The sequence below is a fragment of the Onychostruthus taczanowskii genome, unplaced genomic scaffold, assembly GCF_017590055.1.
Source record: "Onychostruthus taczanowskii isolate IOZ18803 unplaced genomic scaffold, ASM1759005v1 scaffold149, whole genome shotgun sequence".
Lineage (NCBI taxonomy): Eukaryota > Metazoa > Chordata > Aves > Passeriformes > Passeridae > Onychostruthus > Onychostruthus taczanowskii.
The window spans coordinates 705,306-731,938 of NW_024498674.1; the positions used below are offsets into that span (position 1 = coordinate 705,306).

At 41.0% G+C, this 26,633-nt stretch overlaps 1 protein-coding gene across 4 annotated transcripts in view; it reads right to left on the reverse strand.

Annotated features, from left to right (window-relative positions):
* Positions 1 to 21,497, reverse strand: part of SPIN1 (spindlin 1) — a 61,366-nt gene extending 39,869 nt beyond the window's left edge. Inside the window, exon 1 of one of the 4 annotated variants that reach the window (XM_041398454.1) lies at positions 21,422 to 21,497. The gene's annotated coding sequence lies outside the window, so the exon portion shown is untranslated. Of the gene's footprint in view, positions 1 to 20,266; positions 20,391 to 20,969; positions 21,098 to 21,198 lie in introns of those variants that run through there. The other 3 variants (XM_041398453.1, XM_041398456.1, XM_041398455.1) reach the window with 3 other exon arrangements.
* Positions 21,498 to 26,633: the final 5,136 nt, after the last annotated feature.

Sequence of the window (26,633 nt, forward strand, 5' to 3'; positions counted from 1 at the left end):
AGGCAAATGATTCCAATACTTTATCATCCTTTCTGTAAAAAACTTTTTCCTAATATCCAACCTATATTTCCCTTGGTGCAGCTTGAGACTGCGTCCTCTGGTTCTGTCAGCTGCTGTCTGGATAAAGAGACCAACCCCCACTTAAAGACCAAGGCAAAGAAGGTATTAAGCACCTCTACCTTCTCCTCATCTGAAGTTACAAAGTTCTTCCCTTCTGCATCCAATAGAGAAAAAACGTTGGTCTTACCCTTCCTTTTACCATTAATATATTTGTACAAACATTTTTTATTATCTTTCACAAAAGTTGCCAAATTAAGTTCAAAATTAGCTTTGGCCTGCCTAATTTTTTTCCTACATGCCCTAGCAAGCCCCTTAAATACTTCCTGAGAAACTTGACCCTCCTTCCAAAGATGATACATCCTCTTTTTATTCCCAAGTTCCTTCAAAACCTCGTTGCCCATCCAGGCTGGACATCTGCCTCATTGATTTGTCTTTTGGAACACAGGGACAGTCTGTTCCTATGCCCTCAAGATCTCTGTTTTAAAGCATGCCTACCTTTCCTGGACTCCTTTGTTTTTAAGGGCTACTTCCCAAGGAACTCTCTGCATAGGTCTCCTAACAGGCCAAAGTTATCTCTCCTCCAGAAGTCTAATGTTGAAGTTGCACATATTCATGGCAGCATACTCCCTTGAGATCTGTGTTTGACCGATGATAACTCTATGAGCAGTTGCCTCCTTTCACACACTTTGCTACAGCAGAAATCTTTGGATGCATTAACCAGAATGAACTAAAAAGGTTTTGACTCCTCCAGGCCTAGAATTAGCATCTTCCTGTCGCAACTTCCCCCGTTTTCTGCTATCTCAAGTTGCTGCTGTCCAAGTTTATCTTACAGTAAGTTCCTTCTGAGGCCAGACAGGCAATTGTGCTCTTTAAGTCCTTACATTTGGGTTATATCAGAATCACTTTTTACATTAAAAATTACCTAAAGTCGTGACTTCGGATTCTTTTAAGAAAATAAAGGCTGCTAAATGGAAGTAGAAGCCCAATAGCATGTTTTTCATCAAATAACACATAAAGATCTCACAACGAGTATGTTAAAACTATGAGACAGTTTTCCCCAATCTTATTTCAGCACACTCTGTGCTAAGAGCACCATAAATAAAACACAGCCCACAATCAAACATCAGATCTGAAACAGGAACTGCTGTTGCCCAAGCTGTTGAAACTCCAAGATAGCAATGTTTTGATTTTAGATTTCAGAGCAATAAAAAAACTGCTCAAAGAATAAAAAACTAAACACAAAACAAAGCAGCAGTATACCATACAGTGTATCCTAAAAACAATCTAAAATACCTGAATCTGATCTAAAGATTACATTTGAGAAAAATACAATTCAGAGATCAAATCCCTATAAACAGCAAAGCTCAAGCTTTTGCCTACAGACCCCTAGCTGATAAGTTAAAGAAGGCTTCTAAATTACTTCTACATTTTTAAAGACTTTTTCTATAGAGCTCAAGGAAATTTTTCTGTTTCCCCAAATCATGTAAATCAGTATTAGCACTTTCCTAGTAGGATCTTTTGAACTTGCTGTGATGCATCGCCATTTAGTTCAACAAGTATTAAAGGCAAAGTTGAGCAACCCTTACACTTGCTTCATTATAATTGCATAGCTTTCTTTATGAAAGCACAGTTCATTATTTCCATGTTCATTTGAGCTCTGCTCCTCTCACACTCACAACATTTCAAGTACATGCATAACGACCATTTAAGAGATGAGGTAAGCCTCAAGAGGCACACAACAGTAGTCGCTAGTGATACCACAAACGCACATTCAAATGCTTATCAAGGGTATCGGGTTAACAAGTCTGTGCCACCAGCAGCATGCAGATTTGCCTGGCTGCCCACATTTGCCCACATACATTGGTTGCCCTTCCAGACTGGCAGGGTCTCTTTACCTTTCAAAACCACTTCTCACTCTACAGTTTCTAAAGCTATCTGCCACTATGAAATATTGAACTAAGGTAAGCCAAGAATTCTCTTACTTCTTTTAAAACACCTTACTCGTCAACCACTGCCTTACATTCTCTCTTTATCCCTCTCCCTGTCGTCAGCCTTGGTCTTTCTTGATTTAGGCCATTCTACCATAGCTTCACAGAAAAAGTCCTTCAGTCATTTGACCATGACCAGTTCAATGAGTTGCTCAACTTTTTTTACATAGCTCCTCATACCAATAACCTTGGGATTCCTGCAGCATTTTTTTCTATCCTAGGCTGTTTGCAAAATCAACCAAAGCTAACACTACACACTTCTCCGTGGCTTCTGGTTTCTCACTGAGGGCTATTTGTCACAAATAAAACTCATAGCTATCACCTCTGAAAAACCCTATATTTCAGTCAACATCAGAACTATTAAAAAAGCATAAAGCAGATCACAGAACACAAACCAAGAAAGTCTCAGGGGCTGCCTTCAGCAGTGCATCAAGTAACACTACAAATTACAGTTGCAATCCTATCCAGCTGACACAATCCTGCGTACAAAACATGGGGATTTAGCAAGCTCTGTTACAGCAGGTCTTTGGTTAAGTACCATAAACAAAAATTGTTCAATGCTTATTTCTTTGAGTTGAAGTGATCCATTAGCAGTTCACTAGTTTTTGGTTTTTTTTCCACTTATAAAAATCTACACCCTTAACAAAGATATATCCTTTATACTCATCAATTTCACATCTTTGATACAAAGTTTGACACACTTAATCAAGAACAATACTGTTTCTTTCTGAAGAAAAAAACCCCAGTTTTTCCTAACTATATCATCATAAAGAAACTTAAGAAATTTTGACTGAAGTTTCATTATAAATTTTCTTTAAAAACTTTGAGGCACACATCCAGACTAAAAAGTACTAATGACAACTACAAGCAGTCAAAATGAACTGCAAATAAGCAGTACCACAGAATTCTTAAATGCCTGCTTAGAAGCACTTCCCAAATACACTCATCTTACTAGTTCAAAATGCAATAAAAGGAAGCAATTTTAATCCCTCAATTTATACCATGTTCTGAACAGCTACACACTGCTCTTTTCACCATTTTGTTAGTAGACTGATGCTCCACTATGCAGTCATAGAACAAATGAACCCTTTCTGCCTTTCACCCAAGAATGTCTGATTTGTATTTAGTTAGGCCATCCAAATTAATAGAAGAACTATAGCAAATACTCAGTTCATCAGGGAATAAAGAAAAAACCACACAGAATCATTAAGGTCAGAAAAGACCTCCAAAATTAACTGTCCTCTGACTTACAGCAGTGCTACATCCAGTCAGTTCTTTCACAATTCCCTGGGCAGCCTGTAACCATACTTCCAAAAACATTTGTAGCTTAGTTCACAAACATGCGTCATAGCAAAGTACTGAATCAAACCCATTTGTCAGAAAACTGTTATCTGTCAAGTAATGTCATACATCATTTTCACTTATGTATTCAAAATTTTTAGCCAGTCAACAGCAACATGCAGGGCACACACAGGCCCATACACTGCAATTCCTTGAAATCTGAAAGAGAAAGTGTTTTAAAAATATTATTTGAAGTATCACTTAAGCTGTTTTATTGCTTTTGTACTTTATATGAAAACAGTATTTTCCATTACTGTACTTAAAACTCAACTGATTACACATTTGATCTTATCTTACTACTCGCAACTTTCAGAACAAACTAGGCAGTACAGGACTTAGAAGAATTTTTCAAATTTCCTTGCAGTCATCATCTATCAGGAATAAAACTAATTAAACTAATACTGGTTAAAATGTAATGCAACCACAGGCATCCATGCAGTGCACAGCAAGAGAAAGAAATGCACACTGGTTAATTCAAGTGATCTCTTTGTTTGATGGCTTTGAAAGGCAGAAAAACTCCAAGTTCAGAGAAACTTATCTACTATAGCTGACCCCAACATGCAATTACCACATGTCAAAAATTATACACTTTGCATACATTAAGCAAGAGACAGTCTGAAGCTACACAGAATTAGTGAGAACAAACACTTCTAGATAGAGAGTATGAAGTTATTTTACCAGCAGAGTAACTAAAGAGGATTATGAGCTTTAGATCTACAGGAGATCCATTCCTTTCCTATGTACACAGGCAATAGTTTCCCTTTTAGAGGAAGCAATCATATAAAATTCTTCTTTCTGACTTGCTTACTACTCACTGCTGTACTGAAATACAGTCACATATCTATACTACGACTAACTACACAGGAGTTTCTTGGCTGTTTTTTGCAGCTAAGGTTTTCAGAGCAGAAGCAGTTGTCATTCTTAGGTTTTTTATTTCCAAGAGTATCTTTTATCACAGTTAAACCAAGACTTTTTCTACTCTGTAAAGCATGTACAATAAAATCTACTGATATTAGAAATGCTTCAGGCATTTTCAGTATCATTTGAAAGGCCAAATATTCCAGCTCTGAATAAGGCACTGAACATTTAGCCCAGTTTTCCAGCAACTTAGCATCTTCCTGCTATTTTTCTGTATTGTTAAGATCTGAAGATTTAGCAGATGTCCCTGCTCTAAGAGAAAGATTTAGAAAGATTTGGCTGAAAAGAAACCTGACTTCTCTTCCTTTAACTTCCCAGGGCACTTGCTATTAAGTTACAACTTCCCTGACAAGCTGGTGAATTTTATTTCCTCTGTTACATCCTGTGCTAGGTTTGGCTGAGGTAGAGTTAATTTTCTGGCTGGTATGGGGCTGTGTTTTGGATTTCCACAGAACACAGGGTTGATAACACAGCAATGGTTTTTGTTACTGTTGAGCAGACATAAAAGCTAAGGCCTTTTATGCTTTTTGTACTGCCATGTTGTTGAGGAAACTGGGCAGCACATGGGAGGCTGGGATGGAACACAGCCAGGACAGGTGACCTGAACTGACCAAAATTATGTTCTGTGATGTCCTGTGACATCATGCTCAGGATGTAAAGGTGGAGGGAAGAAGGAAGGGTTGGGGGACATTTGAGTGATGTCATTTGTCTTCCCAAGTAACCACTATGATGACCCTGCTCTCCTGGGGAAGGCTGAACACCCATCAGAAACAGTAATTAATTCCTTGTTTTGCTTTGCTTGTTTGCATGGCTTTTGCTTTCTCTAGAAAACTGCCTTTCTCTCAACTCGTAAGTTTTCTGTTTTTTACCCTTCCAATTCTCTCCTGTGGTGTGGGAGTGAGCAAGTGGCTGCATGGGGCTTAGTTCCCAGCTGTATTTAACCACAACACAAGCCTTAACACTTAGTTCTACTAATGTGCAGGTAGTCCAGTGACCCCATACAGGAAAATAATCCTGGCCCTCAAAGCAAGATAAATTTATTACACCATGATGAATGTATCACTTCATAATGTTAATTCTCTTCAGCATCTTCACTGATGGTTGAAGAAAAACATTATACTGGCTTTTCTGGGTTATAGTAGAGGATCATTTACACTTCAACACCAGACAACAACCAAGGGCAAAATCATGACTGACAAATCTGGTGGCCTTCTACAGTGTTGGTGGAAGAAGGAAGAGTGACTAACATCATCTACCTGGACTTCCGTGAAGTATTAAGATACTGTTGTGCAAAACACCCTTGTCTCTAAACTCAAGAGACATTATTTGACAGATCAGACAACTTAATGAGTAAAAAATTGGCTGGAGGGCTGCACCCAAAAAGGTTGCAGTCAACAGCTCAATATCCAACAGGAGAGCAGTGACAAGTGGTGTCCTCAGGGGTTAGTACTGAGATCTGAATTGTTCATCATCTTTGTCAGCAACACAGCCAGTGGGATCAAATGCACCCTCATCAAAACTGCTGAGGACACCACACCGTGTGGGGCAGTCCACATACTGAAGAGAAGTGCTGCCATCCAGAGGGACCAGGAGAGGCTTAAGAGTTGGGTCTGTGGGAAACTCATGAAGCTCAAGAGGGCCAAGTGCAAGGTGCTGTACTTGGGCTGAGGCAATCCCAAGCATGAATACAGACATTGGGCAGACAATCAGCTGAAGAGCAGCTACAGAGAGAAAGACTTGGGGGTGTTGGTGGATGAAATGCAGATCAGTATGACTCAGTAATGTGTGTCTGCAGTCGAGAAAACCAATCACATCCTGGGCGGCATCAAAAGCATGACCAGCAAGTCTGGGAAGATGGTATTACCCCTCTAGCTCACTCATGAGTAGACCAGAGAGGTAATACCACCTGCATGGTATGCACCTGGAATACTGCATCCAGATCTCTGTCGCTCAGCAGAGACAAAAAGACAGACATGACCTGTTGGAAGAAGTCCCAAAGAGGGCCACTAATCTGCAAGGTCAGGCTGAGAGAGGTGGGGTTGTCCTGCCTGGAAAGAAAAGGCTTTGGGGCAACATTACAGCAGCCTTTCAGTACCTGAAGAGGACCTATAAGAAGGCTGGAGAAAGACTTTTTATCAAGGCAACAGGACACAAGCGAGTGGCTTCAAAGGCAGAGAGAATAGGTTTAGACTAGGTATCAGGAAGAAATTCTTTACTGCGCAGGTGGTGCGGCACTGGAACAGGTTGCTCAGAAAAGTTGTGGATGCTCTATCATTGAAAGTGTTCAAGGCCAGGTATACACAAGCATCTATAAACTCACGACATTTTACAAGTATACCTCAATACCTTCTTCATCAACACAGAAAAATTAACGTAATGACCTTCAACAACACCGACTTCTCCATTTTGCCTTCACAAATTTTAATAGCAATGATAGAGTGGACACCTCTCAACCCTCAGGCAATCAGCAGCAAAATGTGCCTTGTTATTTCTAATAAGCAAAACAATCCAAGATGGGGGACAATTCACTATAGCTTTTTTTAATCTGTTTCCTAAAATGCACTAAAAGAACACCAGTTATACTGAGCTTACATTAGCATCATATAAGATGAGAAATCCCCTTTAGACAATTATAGACAAATTTTTGTCATTCCAACACATTAGTGGCAGATAGTTCTGCTGGGAAGATCATCCTTTGGTAGAAAATTCTGTAAATCATCAGACATACTACGCTTCAGTAAAACTTGTGACTATTTAATTGTCCACAGCTGCAGACTCTTTCGACTTGCACTCTTATTTAACTATCAGGAGTAGAAGTCACTAGAGTGAAAGCGACATAAAAACCACATTTATACTTAGCTTCATGTAGAGCACAAGCAGCAAGTTTTTAACAGTTCTCTGAACTCAGGAACTTGCTTAGCATCTGTAACACCTGTGTGTACACGACACACTGATTTTTCAACAGTACCGGAAATGCAGAAGTACATAGTCATGCTATCATCCCCTTCTCCTACCAAATAAACAAACCAAAGACTAGCTGGTCTTTCTACCTCTGGAATTTTAAAAATGCACAAAGAAGGACAAAGGGAATGAAAAGAAGAAAGGTGTACTTTAATCATGCTTTATCTATTTTTTCCATAAAAAATGCAATAGTGAAACTAATGGAACATCTAGCCTAGTATTGTTATGGGAATTAGTCCACCTCTGTCCAGAGGTTTCACAAGTTCTTAGTTTTCCCATAAAGAACAGACAGTTGCACCTGCAAGAGATGATCATCTCAGCTGGCCCAGCTCAATAGTTCACAGATCATGGCTTCTTCCATTGTCTGGGCCTTTACATCAATTGGAAAGTTTGGGAACCTGTGATCAAAACTTTATTAATTTTATTTATGTGTTGCTCTATATGGTTCTAAAATTTTTCAGAAAAAGGAACAGAAAACCTCTATACAATGCCATTCCTAAAGGCATCATACATCAGTGGTTATTATTATATTAAGTTTGCGTCCAAAAAGCACTGATTTTTAAGCGCCAAACCTCAAGCCACATGGGTTGATTACAAGTAAGAATCAGTTTTAACACTACATAGTCATTAAGTCAGACATCAGCTGCTGATTGCAATTAAAATAGGCATAGGATTTTGCCTGAAAAGGAACTGCTAGTTATCAACATGCACAGGTGAAAAAAAAAAAACAAAACTGACCCACTGACAAAACCAGTGATAAATTAAAGAAAAATGAGATTAATGAGGCAAAAGAAAGTAGAAAATAACATATGCATGCCATATCCAGAATGAAAAAACAAAATTTAAAAAAAGCTCAATTAACTCCAGTTTTTAAGTTTACTCTCACTCTAAATAGCATTATGTTTGTGAAATTTCACACAAACTTTCAGGGTAAAGGAGAAAAATGGAGGACTGCCACTTTAAGCATTCATAAATAAATACCCCAGAAAATAAAGAAAAGTTCTGCAGAAATTAATTTCAGAAAACCTTGTAGGCTTAGTCTGGCTTTTTACAAGATATCAACAATGAAGCTGTGCAAAAGTAGAGCATTTCACTAAATTAAACTGATTAAAATGTAATAATTTCCCATTTGATCTGCTTCCCACATAGGCAATATTACAACCAGATTAAATATTTGGGTAAGGACTCACTGACATTTTGACATAAGTTTGCCCTTTGAAGAATTCCTTACTTGTCTCTTGATTAAAAAAATAAATTCCAAAAATTAAACACAAAAATGCAAAAAAAAAATTCACAAATCTGGTATTAAACACACACACATTTTGGCTGTTCTACTGACTAGGAATGAAGCTAATTAAAAAAAACAAACAAACAAAAAAAACCCCCAACAAACTAAATATGCTTGTCAACATAAACTTTCAAGTTCCACACTAAATCATGCAGTGGTTTGTAAATAAATTTCTAGTCTATTTTCTTTCTAATGGCTAAGAACAAATGTATCTGCTTTCCTATACATACAGATGCCAGAGCAAAACTAATTTTGAAAAAAAAAATTCCCGCTACTGCAACATTATGCACACTTTAGTACAAGAAAAATAAAGACACACATAACACAATTTAGAAGACTTTTCTTATAGCTCTTGTCTACTCTTCTCTCAAGCAGCATGGACAAGCACTTCCTCTTTTATTACTGAATTACTTGCCTATGCTAACAGAACACAGGGTTCAGTTTCAGTACTATTCTGTCCTTCTACTATGGAATCATCATCAGCTACCAAAGTTTAGCTGAACAGCTTTAAAAACAGTACATACAATATACTTAGTAACATAAAGGTAATATTTCTTTTCACTATACTGCTACACTTTGCACAATATACCAAGTAGAATGATTGCTTTCTACAGCATCCTCTTACAGGCAGTGCAAAAATACTTGCTGATTTAACCTTGTGTATGTTCTAAACTACAGCCTGATCATTTGATACCTACATGGTCCTCCATGCTTGAAGTAATCTTACAAGATAAGGCTTTAAAAAAATATAAAGAAGAGTTCTATCTAGTACTTATTCAAAAGTATAACCTCCCTTACATCACTTTATCCAAACATAAATTTTATCCCACTCCTAATTGTTCATTGCAAATTGTGTACTGCAAATAACTTTGCATTTAACCACAAGGCAAGAACCTGCACCAACGGCACAACAAGAAGTTGTCACAGGCTTGTGGAACCATCCAAAGCAGCACACTTTTGCATTGTGGCAAATACAAACTGGGTTAGCTTTTCAGCTGATGATCACAGGGCTGGAACACATCTCTACAAGATCAGGTTGAGAGGTGGGGTTGCTCCACCTGGAAAGAGAAGGGTAACTTTATGGCAGCCTTTCAGAACCTGAAGAGGACCTATAAGAAGGCTGGAGAAAGACTTTTTATCAAGGCAAGCAGCAACAGGACATGAGGGAGTGGCTTCAGAGTAAGAAAGAATAGGTTTAGGTATCGGGAAGAAATTCTTTACTGTGGAGATGGTGAGGCACTGGAGCAGGCTGCTCAGAGAAGCTGTGGATGCCTCCTCTCTGGAAATGTGAAGTCTGCTTCAATAAGCCATTGAGCATCCTGGTCTAGTGGAAGGCGTACTGTTCATGGCAGAGGACTCCAAGGTGATCTTTAAGATCCAATCCAAACCAGACCACTCTGTGGATCTATAACTTTCTTTCCTGGTAGGCAACTATCCTCCCCTCCCTCAAATAAAGATCAAAAACCCATGCACAAAAGTAACAGCTGCCCAGGATACTACAGCAACACTGCACAATCATTTGCTTGTTACCACCCTATGGTGAATGCAAGTGAACTTTAAGTTTTACAATGCAATTATTTTGTTCTTAGTAATGCTCTTACATACAGAAGTGACCCAAATAATTTATTACAACTCTAAGCAAGTGTACTGAATTTGGTTTGGAAACATTTATAACAGGTCTCTGGAAACCGTGGAGGAAAATGTCTATTTAGAAAAGTAAGGCACTTCAGTGTTCTCTGCTCTTGTCTCTTCAAGGAGCATACTTCAGTTGGCCTTTGTCAGAAGACTAGGTTTAATTTCTATTGTACTAGTCAGAGAAGGATTGCTCCAACATTCTGGAACAGCAAGCCTAGAGCAAACGTAACTACCCCTCTGTTACAAAGTAAAAGAGTGGTAAGTTAGTGTACTTATAAGTCTGTTAGGTTGAGTAATCATGGCAAATCAAACTCCTGCGTTTACAACCCTTGAGAAGGCTGGCTGATCTTTCTAAGTGTCATTTTAAGTACATCACAACCACTTCTCCACAATGCAGGCTAGCACTGCTGCTACGGACACCTTCAAACATGGAGGGAATACAAGCAGCATATAGTTTTTAGGGGCAGGGGGGTGATCTCCGTTAGATGGACTATTTGCAAGTTTTTTAGTCTGTGCATCATAAGTACCAAATTAGTCTTTGATGTGTTTGAGTATCCTAAGAAGATGCCACTGCAAAACTAAATCAAATCTAGGCATAATAAAAGACAAATCCTAAACTAAATGTAAGAATTTGTGACACAAATACTTGTAAAAAAAAAATACATGTGCAACACAATAACCACCTATCAACTTTTAATGCAAACAAAGCGCATAAACACTCAAGATTCTTGTAAGGACAAGGTATTATTCACAGCATTGACTAGAACCCCAACCTAAGTAACCAGTGAGGATACCGACATGTAAGTAGTAATTCAGCACTTAAAAAGAAAAAAAAACCGGAACTGAAAAATACTGAAAAGGGATAAGGTCAGAAAATTGTTACCTACATTAGCTTTCTATACAACCGAAACCATGACAAGATTAGCCACAAGATCATTTAGTCAAAGATTTGAGACACACGTATCTGAATTTCTCCCATAACCAACATCACAGCAGCTACACTCATAACAGACAGTTTTAAATAAATCAGCTATTAACTTGGATTTCCACTGGACACAAACACTGATTTCCCCAAGTCTAATAAAAATGTAGTTGTTTCTTAAATCAGCTGACAGCAGGAAGAGGAATTAGAGTGAAAGTACTGATAAACTTTGGCCTCTTCTAGTCAGAAGAAAATGGTCGCATTTTTTATGAATTACTGCAATGAAGGAGCAAACAATACCATTTCTGCAAACTGAAGCATGATCATACTGGTAAGTATATACTAAACACATAGTCCAAGCACAGGAAAATTTCTCATTACACAGCTAGTTTTACAAAAAACTTACGTAGTTAAACAATTCCAATCAATAGCATTTTTCAACCTATCTTTACAATGACCAGGGGAAAAAACCCCAAAAAAACAAAACGGAAAAAAAATATTCAGAGAAAATTATCTCTTGGCTTTAATCTACAGTTTGAAAAAGCTGAGCAACCAGTCTTAAACTGAATTTGTTTTACCTATTTTCTTCACATTCAGCCATTTTAGCTTATATTAAATCAGTTCTCAAATGCATCCGTGTAACAGTCTACAGTGGAATCATAAACCACTTAAGTGAAAACACTTGCTGTTAAGCATGGCAGTCTCTTGCCATGGCTACTAATGAAAAATGAGATGTTAGTTTTTCCAGATCAACTGCAGAATATTCACTCACTGTCTAAAAATCTTGGCCCAAAGAGATTATCACATTTAAATGGTGAATAGCTGCCATAGATGTCAAAGTTGCAATCTGCATAACAGCAAGTCACTGAAAACAAAATTCAGCATTCCATTATATGAGCTCTAATTGCAGCGAACTACACTGGTTTCTCTAAGTCTGAAGGGACAGTGAAAGAACAAAAAGTTACTTTAAAAGAAGATAAATTAGCTGTAGAAAATTTATATCAGATATTTGCATTATTAATTTAAATACTTCAGTCAGAACTGGATTCATCATCAAAGACAATGGTACCTCATTAAACCACCAATCATACACTCTTCTCTAAGATGAGAACCATCAGCATTGTGATGTACCATGGTATCTTCTTTGCTTGAGTACTATTCTTTCACACTTTTGGTGAAAAAAACACAACACATCCTGCATAAGTGTGTATGTGTGCATGTGTGTGTGAGTGTTGGTAAGGAGCAAGACCACAGAGAGATAAGTTCAACTGTGAAATCAGTGACCCTCCATAAAAGCAGCAAAGACATCGGAACACACCAATCCTTGTAACACTAGTATTTCTTAAAAAGCAGAGAAGAAAAATGAACAAAATATTACTTCTGATTTTATGGTATTACAAAATATTACTTCTGATGATGGTATCCACATACTCAGGAAACTAATTAGCAGATGTGAAGTATTTAAGCAGATGACAAACTATTCCAAGCTACTCTGGGAAGTTACTGGACTGTGAAAAAATGAACTTTTAAGACAACATCTGCATGCATTTGAGTATAGCTGACTTAAAACACTATGCTGTCCTCATTCTCTAGTTGCAGACAGGTAACAAAATGATGGGAAGAAGGAAGCTAATGTTTCCAGAATGACAATCACCTTGGAATTACTTGTTTGTTACCATACTGTGTCTGACCCACAGTAAACCTGCCTTCCTTTCTTCAACTTCAGTGGTATTTTTGTACTCAAAACAACTGCTGCTCTGAAATTACTCCACTGTGCATGCAGCATAAATAGAAACAAATGACAAAGTAAATTAATTATGATAGAACCTGGAGGTAGAACTTCTAGCAACAGCAACAGATAAAGGAGGTCTCTTCTTTTGCTTTATAATCTCATTTTCTCTTTGTAAAGTTTTATATCTGATCTGAACTAGATTCACCAATAATCACTTAAGTGTATTTCCTGAGATTGTGCATCAACCTAGGTATTATATAACAACAATCCTCCCAAAAATCACAAATCCTTCTTCCCTTTTGAAAATGCACATACTTATTTGTAAGGAAGACTAAATTGTCCTGTGGTCCTTGAAACAAAGTTGAGTCTACTCAACTGGGCAGCAGAGAAGGGGAAATACAGAAACTGAAGAAGAGAAAAAGTGAGGTATCTTCCAGCAAAGAGGATCCCAGGAAGCAGGATATCCTTCCCCATAAAATCAGGTGAGACTTTCTAGGAGTCTGTCCTGGAGATAATCAAAGCACACACTACAACAGCCACACCTCTGTCCTTTTTGCTCATGCCAGTGCCATATTGCGCCACCCTCACCCAAACACAAACTCTCCCAGAAATGTGATTAGAGGCTTAAGTACAACCAAAACCTGGGATGCTTATTCACATCATTACTCTTCCTTCTTCAATTAAATTATACCTAACAGCAAAAGAAAAAGGCTGCCTCAAACAAATCCATGCAAATTCATTTCTTCAAGCTTCTAGCCTAAAACTATCTGTAATGCAACGCCTATTTCACTTCTGGTTAGTCAAGGTTACAGCATTTGAAAATGTACTTTTCATCCGCTGTTAATACAGCCACATATCCCTATTCCCATGAAGTAACATTAACCTGTCTGATCTCTTTCCATACAAGCCACAGGTATAAACACTGTAAATACAGTGCTGGGGTTTAAGATTCTTCCTTTTGTTTCTTTCTCTCGGGGAATTTTCTCCCATATGTGTTGCTAGGAGATAGTAACGACTGGGTACTTATGAGAGACAAGAGAAGTGCCCACAGCTCAGGGGAGGGGTCCAGCTGGCTACTCTGGGAAGGGCAGAGATGCCATGAGAATCGTGCTGCAAAGAGAAGGGGCTGGGGCAGCTCCTAGCTCTCTTGCACTTAACTTTGGAGGAGGACGGTCAGAGCTCCTGCTTGGGGGAGGGAAGTCACTGCCGCTGCTGGAGCACAGCCCGGTCCTGCTTCTTCTGCCGTGGGGCGAGCCTCTGCTCGTGAGAGGAGCCACTGAACTGAGACCTTATTAACGCCCAACCTCACTAAAAAAGGGACTTAACCATTTGCTGGGGTGCCTCAGGAGTGCTCTCCCCTCCCAGGTTGCTTCTTCCCCACCCTGCTTAGAGCCGGGCTGCCACTTCCCCGCCCCCGCCATTTTGGTTTTTTCCTGCACTGCTCCGAGTTTTCGCTACACTGTAGCTCTGCACCACCAGACAGCCAAAATGCCCCGTGGCTCCAGCTGCAGCTGCGAAGTTTCTGATAAATCTCATCCACCACTCTGGGACTTTGCTGATCCCTACCTTCCCAGCTCACTGCTCCGATGTCCCTTCTACAGCTCCTTTTGCTATCCAGAGGGGGGCACCAGGATGGCTGCCCCTGGGAGGTCCTAAAGTAAACCCCTTCTCCAGCCCTTCCTGCCGGCTGAGCCCGCCATAGTCTGAGCAGAGACAGACAGCCGGACTGCACAGCGGCCCCTGCAGGCGCGGGGCACCACCGCACCCGCCTGCCCCACCAGGAGCCAGCAGCGCCCCTGCCGGCCGTGACCGGAACCGCACCAGAGGGGAAAGTGCTTCAAGAGTGGGAATTTCTGCTCTCGTTTGCTGTCGCTGCCACTGCTGTTTGTTTGCCTTGCTATACACACGAGTAAAGAACAGTTATTCCGTTTCTCATATCTTTGCCTGAAAGCCCCTTAAATTCAGAGTTATAATAATTCAGAAGGAAGGGCATCATATTTTGCATTCCAAGGGATGCTCCTGCCTTTCTTAGCAGACACCTGTCTTTCAAACTAAGACACATAGGTACAACCAAAGTCAGGAGCAAAACTTCCCCTGAAGCTGAACAGACAGGAAAGTCTGCTTGCCCTCTTGTATTCTGCCTGGCACCTAACAGTATGTATGCTTTACTGACAAAAAGGAAATGCAGAAGGCATTTCCTAAGACATACTCCTGCACTCCAGGAAATGGAAGATTTCTGTGCTGCAGGAGGGAGAGATGACCCAGAGGCTAGCTCCTCTGCCTATCAACAAAGAACCATAAGAATATGCAGCAATCTGTGGTTTCCAAGTATACTGAATGTCTGCATATCCCTTAACCCTAAAACCACTCAAGAAGAGATTTCTGTTAAGTCCCATGAAAGTCAGAATCTATAGTTAAGCCGCCTTTGAAGGCATACTTGTCAGAGTACAGATTTTGGCCTATCATATCTCACAAAATCTCAGCACCACAATACCTCATTTGTAGTTCCATGGACACCTAAACAACCAATTAATGGGTTTGTAGGCCATCTTTCACCAAGACAAAGAACTTCTGAAGGGGATTTCTGAAGAAAAAAGTCATTACATCAATTCAACAAAGCTCTCTGCACTGGAATGCTCTGGGAAAGGAATACATTGATCTCTAACTTGTTTGCCTCCCTTCTAGCTTCACTGTGATGTTTAGCTCTTTGTCTAGACCATATGTGGTTATTAAACATGATGGGCAAGCAATTGTCCAGAATCAATCAACTCTTTTCCAAGTATAATTTTATGAGTTACACAAACTCTGTATTTGAAACATTATTTTTACTAATTTTTATCATTCCTAGAAAACAGAAGAAAGACAGCCTAATCTGCAGACACTTTTAAGTGCACAATTAAAACCACAAGTAAGTTACAGATATGCAGCAGAATACACATAATACTTCCCAGTCCATGGCAGGTGCTTAACCTTTGCTTACTAAAAGAACCTGAAGCACAGCTCCAGACTTCAGCAAACGTCGTGTTTGTCAAGGTATACAGAAAAGTTAATCAACAAAACTTTACAGAATTTTTGCTGCAGAACTAATCTAGAACATGCTTTTTCTTGTGCTACTCAGCTCACAAAACATTACATCTAGAAAAGTGAAAATTTCCCTATTCAAAAATTTCAACTAAAATCACAAGATAATATAGTGGACTTGAGCTGCCTTGATTCTAAATAACTAGCAATGACTTCCATGTAGGAAACTTAAACATTAAACCAGTAAAAAACTGGAACAGTTCTGAAACACATAATTACTTGATTTTAATAAATCAAACTGACCAAAATACTCTTTCTGTCCTTATCCACCTAGGGTAAGAAATCATAATCTAGCAAAGCTCTCTTTTACATTTAAACTGGATTGAAAGAAGTTCATGGGAAAAGAAGTCGGGCAGTTGGGTTTTGCTTGATCTGTTGTTTATGGGTTTTTTTTGAAGTGTTTTTTTCTGTGTTGGTGACTCGTTACAGACCTTAGCACGATGGCACACACCAGTTAGAATAACTTACTACACTACAAAGTAGCAACTAATTGATAGAGCTCCATCTTGTTCAAAATACCACATGGAACAGATGGTCTTAAGTTCAGCACCCCTTCTGTGAAAGTCAAGTATTTACTAAATCACTGGAATCCACAGAACTGCTTTTAAAATGAGCACCTATTCTCACCAGTGTTTGTAAGTGCAGAACTTGAATACTATATTGGAACATTCCACAATAACATTAAAAAAATCACACAAAAAACCACCAACCAACCAAAAAAAAAAAAAAATCCCAAACTTAACCTAATCAGAGAGCTAATCAAGTTTTAGAGATTTTTAAGTCTTATCAAAAAGAGTAAAAATTCATCAAAATATTTAAAGAACATCTCAACCAAGGCACAATATTGGCAAAAATTAAAATGTTATTAGGTAACAGTTACAGCTAGTAGACATCACAGGTAATCATTACTATTTCTATACATTTCATTTTGTGGAACCATTACAATAGTGAAATTTCCAAGTCACTCATTAAAGACCTCACTTATCACACATTTACAGCAGTTTCATTACATATATTACAGAAAATAAATTAAAAAATATAACCTGGATTTGTAGAACCATCCTCCACAACTGAAAGCCAAATCCATTCACCTCCTGAATTCTGCATGTCATTAGCAAATTCACATTTTACTATATAACAGAAAGTTAACTTCACCTCCACATGGTGAAAGCAGTCAGTTCAAATTAAATTATTTCACCATTGTTGAAATAATGAGTGATGAGGTCCTTTTGTCTCTAGAATCAACTGTTCATAGCTGAATACAAACTAGTTAACTGCACTGTTTTAAGGACCTCAATATATATTCACATCAAATGGAAGCAAGTCTACATAAAGCAAAATAAGATTCCTTTAAGGCAGGTGGCACAATGACATCTAGATAGCATCTGGAGAGCAAACGGGACACATCTTGATATACAGGAGATACTCATAATGAGAACCAGTGTCAAGAAAGATCAGCATTCAGTCTTCTACCATAAAATCACTAATCTCTGAAGAGCAGTAAGAGAAGGAACACAAGAAAAACAACAAACCAAAGAATTCTCTTAACACCTGTCATGAGAAACAAGCCATCTAACCACACAACAGGAAACAACTTTCTGTAAGAGCTTTCTCTTTTGGTTCAGCTTCAAGGAACAGCTTTCAAAGATGGTTTTCTAAACCAGTTTGTTGAATTGGTTTTAGTCACCTATGAAAACATACTACCATGCCACACCATGAAGAAATCAAAGTTTGATTGCTCTATTACCAGGTCAAAAAAAGAAGAAAGGAGACAAGAAAAAGAAAGTGGAATGATGAGAAGTTTGCAGCAACAGGCTTCATTCTTTGTAAAGGAAAAAAAAAAAAGTTAAAAAATGGTGTCTTGCTTCTGTAAATAGAATCTTTCTAAAAATATTTCATTTGTCAAACATTAAGCAAATCATGCATTACATTAACACAGCTCTCTTATCAGCTATTGGTTTACAGATCTGAACATGTCGAAGAGTGCAGTGTGGCAACAGCAAGGAAAGATGCTGGGTAAGAAGAGGATGAAAGAATACTCAGACAGAAAAAATATAAAGTACTGAGTAAGAATGTACTAAATGTTTATTTACTTTTACGACAGTATTTTACTTGGTAATTTCATGAATATTTAGAACTACAGAGAGTCATGATTTATTTGATTAAAGGTCTACTGAAAAGCATGCCTACTTTGAAAAATAGCTAATTTTCTAATTTCTTCCAGCAAGCTGATCACTGAGACTGCATTTATTGCAGTGCTCCTTTTCCTCAGTCTCATTTGCCAAACAATTTTTGAAAAGAAGGTTTTACTAGTCTCACGTTTTTAATTTGGTAGAATACAGCCTGCCATAACTCGCAATGGCAAAAACACTGGAGGGTCTTCACTAAGTGAAGATGCAGAGATTTGGCAAGTTACTCAATTACATCTGCTTCTTTTGGGATTTGAAGGCCCACAATACTGATTTTTGACTAAATCAACACAACCAAGACAGGAAGAAACACCTTCTGAGTGTCACACAAAAGAATACAATTCAAGGTGAAGTAAAGATGCTATAGATGAGAAACTTCACAAATATGATGAAAGAGAGACATATTTTACAGAAAAAAAAATTTAGCTCTAGCTAAACAAAACTGCAATGTAACAGAGTTAAACTGTGTTGTGGATGGCTTATTTTTATTCTATTTTGCTCTTCAGCCTAAAAATTTGCTTAAGTTCTCAAGGCCTATTCTGAGGGAGGAGCTGCATACTTCAATGCATTTCACATTTTTAGGAGGTGAGCACAATTTCAAAACGCAGTAGTTATCACAATGAATGACAAATTAACAACAACTGTTAAAGCTATTCTAGTTTAGGCAATATAGCCTTCAGACTGGAAAATGTAAAAAAAACCCCTTTCTGCTGAAGGAATCTACTGATGCATCAAGATACAGACTTTTGCTCTGCCTTTTCCATCTAGAATTAAAACAGTTGCCTCAGAAGCCATGACGTAGATACACATTCCAAAATGATACTGTAATTCGGTTGACTTCTTTTAAGCTTTATGTTGTAGTAAACTCTTTCTATATATTATTTTCTCCATAATCAATGTTTGCTAACCAATGCTTATTAATGGGGATGGAAAAAGGAGCAGAAAAAAGTATTGATATACAGTATCTCATTCACATATTTCTGTCTCAGTAAAAGCTGCAAGACTGCGCCATTCCAATGCTTTTCCACTAGAAGCTTCTAAAGCAAAGCAGACAAAAGACGACATAGCTAGGACATTTGTTATTTAAGAGCAGTGCTCAGAAACTGTGGCTATCCATGTGTATAAATAAAGACCGTATCTTCAAGTATGCTCCTTGAAAAATTAAACACTTGGAATTACAGTAACATGTCTAGAAAGCAAATATAAAGCATCATGTCTTAACACCTTCAACATTCACCCTTAATTTACAAGCTAGAAACAAAACCGTTTCATGGCAGATCACTTTAGATACGCTCAAACTACCTTCAAGTGTTTTGGTTTTACGTCACAAGCAGCAAAAAAATAAGCCATATTTATCAAAGCCAGAAGGGGGTGCTCTGAATAACTGAGGTGGAGGGTACTGAACTAAGCATTTGCCTTGCACTAGTAAAGAGGTCAAAAGCATGCTGTCTTGTTTTCATTTGGGAACTCACTTAACTTCATTTACCTTGCCTTTTTTACAAAAAGCCAAACCAATAAACAAGCAAAGACAACCACCAAAAAAAAAACCCAAAATTAAAAAATCTGAAAAATCACTCCTTTTAGGAAAAAGGAAATGCTTCGTTTGTACTATTGTCATCACAAGGGCAAATTAATTTGTGACAGAGAGCTAGCAACTCGAAGACCTGACAAGTGTAAATTCCGGTTTTGTATTCCATGTTTTGCAAGCTGTTTAAGATAGTAACAAGGAGATACAGGAAACGCAAAAAAAGCCGAAAGGCCTATTTTACGGGTTTTACCTACACAATGCCTATTCTGGCATAACTAGTTCAGATCTTTTTAATGTGATTGTCCAGCGTTGACCCCTTAAACCGAATTGTCCTGAAACGAAAGAAAAGGCCCTAGCTCATTCTGCCAAGTGTAACACAGTATTCTCATCTCTGCCAGCACTTTGGTGCATCAGCCGCCCCCCACCCAACACCAGAAAAAGATACGCACATTCCAATCAAGTCTCTCTCAGCGGGGCTCACCCAGTTCCCCCCCTCCTTCATTCCCTCCCTTCCTCCCTCGCCCCAGGCCTTGCCAGGTTCCCAAATCACCTCTGATTTTAGGTTTCATTTTGTTGTAAACAGCAAAACGAAAGGAGAAAGCTTCCAAAACGAGGATCCTTACCCTTGAAATCCCGCCATGCGTGCAAATAAGGAGGGTGAATTGTTTTTCCAATTTTTTTTTTTTTTTTTTTTTTTTTGGATGGGCGATGAAGGGGGAGGGGGGAAGAAACAAAAGCCTACACGAAGGAGCGACTAAGCAGCGGAGACTGAGGGAGAAGGCGGAGACCCTGGTGGAAGAGCAGGGCGAGCGTCAGCCATGTTGTGTGTGTGTGTGTGTGTTGGTCCAGTATTTACAAACCTGCAGCTGCAGCAGCGCTTGGAGCCTGGGAGAGAGAGGGGAACGCAGGGACGGAGAGGGAAGGGAGGAGGGAGGAAGGGAGCGAGGGAGGAGGGGAAAGCGGCACCGCAGACAAAGGATCGCAGCAGCGCAGAGCGAGCGGGGCGCGCACACACCGCGCCGGCGCTGTCTCCCGCGGCCCCGGCTCCCCCACCGCCCTCACGCCCCCCTCGTCCCGCTTTCCCGCCTCCACCTCCCCCGGGAAAGGCTTATCCGCCAGCAGCCCCTCGGCGGGCCCCCGCCCGCACACAATAGCTCCGCAGCGGGGAAAGGGGGAGGGCACCGTTCCCCTACGGGTGGATGCGGCGCGCGGCCGTGCCGGGGGAGGGCGGCAGAGCCCCGGAGCCCGGAAGGGCGGGCGGGGGCGGGGGGGGGTGTTGCCAAGCAGCCAGGGAGCTTGCGGGGAAAGGGAGAACAGAGACGACACCTCCAGACCGGAGCCTCCGCGGCCCCGATGCCGCCCGCGGCTTCCGGGCGGGGAGGGCGGGGGATCCACGATGCGAGAGGCCCGAGGGAGGCGAGGCGCGGCCGGCCTGGGAGCGCCGGTCCCCCCACAGCGACTCCCTCCGGCTCTGCCCGGTACTGGGCCGGGCCAGGCCAAGGGCGGCGCGACGGGCTGCGCTGCCCCCGTCCCCTCCCTCGCCCCGGTCGCTCACCTGCCGGCGGGGCGGGCGCCCGGGGGTGCCAGGGCTGCCGCTCAGCCCCTCCCTGCCGGGCCGCTCAGCTTCTCTGCGGCGGCGGCAGCAGCGGCGGCGGGCACGGCCGCTCCCCTCGTCTCGCTTGTCCCCCTCCGCCGCCGCTGCCTCCAGCTCGCCTCTGCCACATTTGGATCCCCCTCTCCCTACGCGAGCTCCGCCGCCAGGGTAGAGGCCTCCTCACCTTCCTGCCAAATAGTGAGCCGCCCGCATCGCGCCGTTCAAAACACAGGGCCGGGGCCCGCCCTCCTCCCCTGCGCTGGCCCCCCCTGCCAGTGCGCAGGCGCACTGTGCCGCCCCGACTGCGGCGGGCGCGGGGCAGCCCCACCCGGGCCGCCATGGGGGGAAGCGTGGCTTTCGGGCGCTGATGGCGCACGGGGTGTCCCAGACCTGCCACCCTCCAGCCCTCCGTGCGCACAGAGGATCACCGAACCATCTCTGAATGTCCTGTGCTGGGAGGGACCCACAAGGATCATCGAGTCCAACTCTCAGCCGTGCACGGGACATCCCCGGGAGTCACACAGTGTGCTTAAGAACACTGTCCAAGAGCACTTCAGTTCAAGAACACTTCCTGAATTCTGTCAGGTTTGGTGCTGATGAAGGTCAAGAGTGTAGTGCAGCTGCCAGAAGGCCAAGCAGGGAAAGTTTGTAAATAATAGAAGCAAACAACTGTATTTTGTATGAAATTGTCCTCTCATTTCAAGAGAGGCAACATTACTGTGAAAAAGAATGTGTAGTTCCTTCAAAACTTAAAAGTTTCCCTGAAAAGATGTTGATCTATGCAATAAGGACATGAAAAAAGCTGGGGAAGCCTTCAAAAATCCATAGTGGACAAAAGCAGTAGTTACAAATTCTTACCCCCTCTTGAAGGGCTGTCCTGCATGCCCTGGCAGGCTGAGAGACTGTACTTGAGGGAGCAGTAATGGAAAACCTGCAAGTAATCAAGACTTGTTCAGCAATTGACGGACCATAGGCAAGTGCCATCTTTTCAACTGTTAGCATTAGATGCCAGGACATCTAGGGGAAAATTAGTATGTTTCGTAATCCTAATGGGGAGTATTTTCTAATTCGTGAAGCATGCATGATCTAGATGGAGTGGAACACAAGGAAGAAATCTGGTGAACCATACCAGAAATTTTCAGATTAAACTGTCTAAGGCATTAATTAGGGGGGGGGGGGGGAAAGTAAAATAGTCTGGAAGTGTATTGATGAAAATGTGATACACTGTAATCAAATCCTAGTCCATCACTTCAGTAAATTATTAAAGTACAGACCTCTATGATCCATTCATACTGCCATGCTGACAGCAAAATGGAAAACATCAGTAAGATTGTTACCTTCTGACAAATTTGTCTAATAATGAAACCAGTGAATAGCTGATCTGCCATAACAAATCATACTGGTACCTTTTTCTGAAGCAAGGCTTGGCCAGAAATTAAGTCAGTTTGGGGAAGGGAAGATTTGGTTCAAAGAATGGACATTTGGAATTTCTTAGTTAAACAGTAGCAAATGCACAGGGTAGCATCCAAGTTCCTAAGTCACGCTTACAGATCACATCATTCATGAATTCCATGCCTGTGACAGAAAATAAAATGTGAAGGTACAGACATACGTAACTTTGCTTAAAATTCTTATTGGCAGAACAGGAGAAGAATAATATTTTTAGTTTCTCCTTTGTTGTTTTCACATCTCTTAATTTCATCAAAGGAACTCTGTCCCCAGTAGTTCCCAAGATAAAAGGGTCATGAGATTCTGAGAAATTATTCATTTGCAATTTAAAGGAAGAAATTTCTGAGAGAGAGAAAGAGAGTGAGAAACAATGAAGTAGGGACAAAGATTGGTAAAGATGAGAGTGCAAGTTAATAATGCTGTATCTATAGAGTAGGATTGTAAAATCCCTTACCAACTTTGCATATCATTGAGATAAGCAATCATTGATTAAATTTTCCTGGAATTAAAATAGGCATAGAGTCATAGAATTGAGTAGCTAGGAAGGGACCTTCAAAAGTCATGTAGTCCAATGCCCCTGCAATGAGCAGAGACATCTTCAACTAGAGGTTGCTTCAACTCCGGTTGCTCAGAACCCCATCCAGTCTGACCTTGAGTGTTTTCAGGGATCAGGGATCTATCACCTTTCTGGGCAACCTGTGCCAGTGTTTCACCACCCTCATTGTAAAAACTTGATTCCTACCATCTCTAAAATCCCCACTCACTTAGTATATGATCATTGCCCCTTGTTCAGCTACTGCTGAAAGGTCTGTCCCTGTCTTTATTACAACCTTTGCTTAAGTACTGAAAGGCCACTGTAGGGCCTCCCTAGTGCCTTCTCTTCCTCAGGCTGAACCATCCCAAATCTTTCAGCCTTCCTTCATAGCAGAGGTGCTTCGTCCCTTTGATCATTTCTGTATCCCCCCTCTGAAGTCACTCCAGCAGTTCCATGTCCTTCCTGTGCTGGGATCCCAGAGCTGGATGCAGGGTTCCAGGTGGGCTCTCAGCAGAGCAGAGGGGCAGAATCCCCTCCCTCCCCTGCTGCCCACGCTGCTTTGGATGCAGCCCAGGACACATTTGGCTTTCTGGACTGGCAGTGCCCATGGCTGGGTCATGTCCAGCCTCTCAGCCACCAGCACCCCCAAGTCCTTCTCCCATGGGCTACTCTCCATCTGCTCATCCCCAGTCTGGATTGATACTGCAGGTTGCCCTGACTGAGGTGCAGCACCTTGCACTTGGTCTTGTTAAACCTTATGATACTCACATGGGCCCATTTGCTGAGCTTGCCAGGTCCTTAAGAATGGTATCTTATCCCTTAGTTGGGTCAGTTGCACCACTCAGCTTGGTGTCATCTGCCGATATGCTGAGGGTGCACTTGATCTCACTGTCTGTGACATTGATGAAGGCATTAAGCACTACTCGTCCACCTACAGATCCTTGAGAGTCACCAGTTGTCACCAACCTCCATTTGGACACTGAGCTGCCGAACTCTGTTCTGTGGATGCAAGCATCCTACCAATTCCTCATCTACTGAACAGTCCCATCAAATTATGTATGACTGTTCAGACAAAGAGAATAGATCTGAATATATGGTGTGGGACATACTCCATCATGGAAGCTAGCTAGTTAATAATAGAAGGATAGTAACAGCTTCTCAGTAGTGGCTGTGGTGCTATTTTTCTGAAAGGATTTAATGGTACTAGGATGTATTTGTTCTTTTGAGCTGTCATTCACTGTAGCAGGATGCTCTGCCTAAGTGGGGGTAAACAGCTCAGTATTGGTGATCAAGATAGTCAGAGTCCTCAAGGATGTGCATCCCAATACCAGGTTCCTCTAACCCAACGATCAGCATTCATCACTTCCCAGAAACAGTTTTGCCCAGCCCAATACAGAGAAAAGGAAACTACATGAATATGTGCAGAATGAGAAGAACAGGAGAAACTCTGCCCCGGGCAGAAAAAAACTGTATAAAATTAGCCCAGCAGAGACAGCATTTGTGAACAGAGTGGATCTGAAGCAGTAGAGTTCGGATCAGTGTTCACCCAGCGCCGATCCCGGGCTTGACGCTGATCCTTTGATTGTGGCTATCGGAGATCAAATCTCGGTCGCGAAATAAAAACCTATTTTTTGATTATTAATTTAGCTTTATCACTTATTATTTATAACATTCCTGAAGTCATCAGACCACATGTGAAATCAACAAAGTAAAATTTCTGTGGTCCCAGGAGCAAGAACTGAATTCAGTCCTGCACACACTGCTGACATTGTAGTTTTGTTATGCTGTTGGAGGGGAATGGAGCAATTTAAAAGGAAAACTGTAACTACTGTTAATCCTGAGCTGTGTCAAGGTTGTAGTTGTTTTCTTCTCTTGGGAACAATGGGAGAGCCATTACGTTGGAAAACCCTCATAGAAAAGGATCCTCAGTGCTATCAACCCATTCCTTGCTTCAGGATCTGAGTGGTGATGATCCCTGAGGCATAGGAGATCATTTGATTGAGAGTCTCTTGAGAAACTGACTGCCCATCTAGGCCATTTGTTCTTCTGAATTGCTAAGAGCTTCTGCCTGACTGTAGGCAGGGCAGGGCAAATTGAACCATGTAACCCTTGCAGCTTTGGGTTTGACCTTCTGCTTCAGCCAGACTGTGAATCTGTGGATTCCTTGGCACAGGCTTGGAGCTCTTGTGTGCATTCAGGTTTTCTGAGGAAATGTTGGAGGTCATGTCTGTACAGAGAAGCCCAAGATTCTGCGGCTACCTGACAACTAATTAGGCTAGGCAAAATGTTTGTGACCTATACAAGCCCTCAGATGCTGACAAAAGCAAACCCAAATACTATATTTTGTACTAAATAGTCTTCCTTATGGAAGAGGGTCAGCAGTATTTCTTCAACTGCAGGAGGAGTAGTTCCTTCAGAAGTATTCCTTTAAAATTGTCTCCTTCCTTCTGTAAACCAGGGAAACAAAAAAGAGGGTGGGGGAACATTTCAAAATTCCATGCTAAAAGAAGCATCAGTTCTTTTCGCAGTCCTGATGGCCTTGGTGAACTGTTGTTTCTGCTCCTAACTTTTTGATTCCATTAGGGTGGAAAGCCTTCCACTGGAGCTTGGCAAGCATAATATGACATAATGTGACTTTTTTTGTTACAACATAGGACAAAGAAACTTTAATTCCTGAACACTCTTCGTCTGGCTTCCTTAGGAATACCTTAAGAGTCATGAAGAGCTCAATTTGATGCCATCACATTGTGAACTCAAAAAGTGTCGCCCGGATTTTGTAAGACTTTGTTAAGCCTTCTGATGTTTACATTCTTTCAACAAACTTTCTCACACACAGTTCTGTAAATAACCTATGTTTTGCGTTCTTTCATGGAGGTGGAGAGAATTGATGGACCCTTGGTCTGTCCAGTGGCATTGGAGAGGTGGCACTGTCACCCTCCAATCCAGTGTCACCTTTGGAAAACTATAAATGTTGGAGTCAGAAAATAAAGTTCTTCTTTTTGTTCCCCTCGAGAGCAGCAGTGTCTGCGTCATCATTTCGTGCCTTATCACAACAAAAAAGCATCTTAATCCAGTTATTAGTATCCTGGTTTTTTTACAAAGTGTTGTACAAAAACTTCTTGGAATTTTTAATGCTGTAAATGCTGCCTAGTTTCTCTGGGAGCAGAATGGCTGAAATCTCCCACAAGCTTTGAATGCTGTTGGGATACTCTGGGTAGGAACCAGGTTCCCTCAAGTTCCAGAAACATTTTCAACATCTCCTCCTAGCCTAGGAATTGTCAACCTTAAGTCCTGAAGAAACAAATTGATTATTAACTTGACGGTAGAATCAAAAACTACTGGAATCCAAGTTGCTTGTTGCGAATTTGAAGGGGAAATGCCGTCTTGCTGCTGAGCCTGATTTTCAATCCTC